This window comes from Gavialis gangeticus, unplaced genomic scaffold (genome assembly GCF_001723915.1).
Source record: "Gavialis gangeticus isolate Ggan-Ray unplaced genomic scaffold, GavGan_comp1, whole genome shotgun sequence".
Classification (NCBI taxonomy): domain Eukaryota; kingdom Metazoa; phylum Chordata; order Crocodylia; family Gavialidae; genus Gavialis; species Gavialis gangeticus.
The window spans coordinates 140,627,873-140,630,242 of NW_017728992.1; positions in this window are offsets into that span (position 1 = coordinate 140,627,873).

Here is a 2,370-nt window from a genome sequence, read left to right on the forward strand (position 1 = left end):
GGTCATACATCAACAGGGGTACCACTAACAGGTCCAGAGAGGTCTTACTCCCCCTCTGTGCGACACTGGTCAGGCCACAGCTGAAGTACTGTGTCCAGTTCTGGGCGCTGCACTTCAAGAAGGACGTGGAGAACCTGGAGAGGGTCCAGAGGAGGCCACTCGTATGGTTGAGGGCCTCCATGGCCAGCCCTATGAGGAGAGGCTGAGGGACTTGAATCTCTTCAATCTCCACAAGAGGAGACTGAGGGGGGATCTTGTGGCTGCCTACAACTTTATCAGGGGCCACCAGCAGGGACTCGGGAAAAGTCTGTTCACCAGGGCCCCCCTTGGAGTCACCAGGAACAATGGCCACAAGCTGAGGGAGGATAGGTTTAGGTTAGATATTAGGAAGAACTACTTCACTGTAAGGGTGGCCAGAGCCTGGAATAGACTTCCCAGAGGGGTGGTGCTCTTACCTTCCCTGGAAATCTTCAAGAGGAGACTGGAAAGGCACCTGGCTGGGGTCTTATGACCCCTGCCACCCCAGTGCTCCTTCCTGCCCATGGCAGGGGGTCTGACTAGATGATCTGTCTAGGTCCCTTCCGACTCATTGATTCTATGATTCTATGATACCCAATGCAAATGTGCACAAATCAGGACAAAATATTTTCTTAAAATTAAAATATGTTATTGTGGATGTTTGAGTTTTAGTGTATAATTTTTTATTTTCCAGTTCTAAGATGGCAACCCCCTTTCCCAAACAGAGTACTTCTGGGGCAAGGGGAGGGACTTCCAATAATAAAGACCATGTGTTAGGGGGCAGGACTTCTGGTCCCAAGATGGTGACTAGGGGGCAGGGCACATCTCAAGGGGTGGGGCTACCCTTGTGGCCCTTGACAGCTCACTAAAACTTATTAAGTGGCCCTCCTGCTGAAATAATTGCCCACCTCTGTGCTAGGGAGCTGTAAGGAATAAATTTGTCATGAGCCATGTGAGATATTCCATGATGGAAGCCTCATTGCAAATGGTGGGTAATGGAGTATTACACTTTGATCACCTAAGTGGCAGTTATGCAGCCATGTAACTGCAATATTCTGGCATTTATGCGATTCAATTCTGGGGAGGTAAGCACTTGCACACTGGGCTGGTACATTTGTGGCAACTACTATCCTGCAACTAATGTGCACAAGACCAGGTAAGTTCCAAAATGTCAATTAGACCAAACTATATGACCAATGGCTGTTAGGCACTGGAGCACCCTCCCATGTTTTGGTCCCATAAACCTATGCTGTAGTTGCTTGCCGCTGTAGTAGGAAATGCAGGTTGTAGACCCCCCCCAAGATAGGCTTTAAACTTATGGTGCCTGCTTGTAAGCACACTGTTCTAGCCCAGTGATTCTCAACCAAGGTGCTATGAGATTCTTTTAGGGGCATTGTGCAGTGTTAGCAGTTAGGTATGGAAACACCTTCACATGATTCACAAGATAAACCAAAAAGGAATCCATAATATCAACACCATTCTGACCTGTTGTGGTCTTCCTGAGTTCTTTGCAACAAAATAATTGCTCTATTATTTTTCTGTAGTCCAGAAATGAGTGAAAGAAAACTGCTGGCATCTTCCAAGAACTGCCTTGAGTCTAAAGAACCACTGTTGTACCCACTCAGCCACAAGCTAGGTATTATCCAGACTAGGAACCAGAAGAAAGAGTGTAAGCCAGAGGGTATGCAGTTAGTGAGGCAGTTATTGCCCTCAAAGAGAGGGGGCCCTGTATCTGAATGGGCAGAAACCTTCTGTACTATTGTTAATTCGATGAAAGCTAACTGCAAGGTATAGTGGATCAGCTTGGTTAATCGGCTAAAACATTTGGCATGGTGATATAGTATCCAAACCTGCATGCATGTGGCAAAAACTGCTGTTACACACCTGCATACATGGTAATTGGCAAGTAAAGTTACCAGGATTTAGATTGTACCCAGCATGATGTGTCACTGTCCAAGGAATATCCCAAGGTTCTCGCTAGGGAGAGTGAAGGAATATAGATACTTTAAAATCCAGGCAATCATGTGAAATCCAAAAGTTGTAATGAAATGGAAGCATGATATAAACCAGGGGTTGGCAACGTTTTTTGGCCGGAGTGCTGAAAAACACCATAATGCCTACCTCGGAAGATGCTGGAGTGCTGGCATGGCAGAAAAACACAATGAGGGCAAGGGGTGCCCGGCAGGATGTCCTGCTTGTGCCCCTTGCCCCCCACCCAAAGCCTCTGCCCCCCAGCCCTACTGCCCCTGACTAAATACCACCACTTCAACCCTGCTTGCTGTCATGCAGTAAATCAGTTAATTCTAAATAAAGGCATAAAAGAGAGAGAGATGGAAAAAATAGATGTTTAAT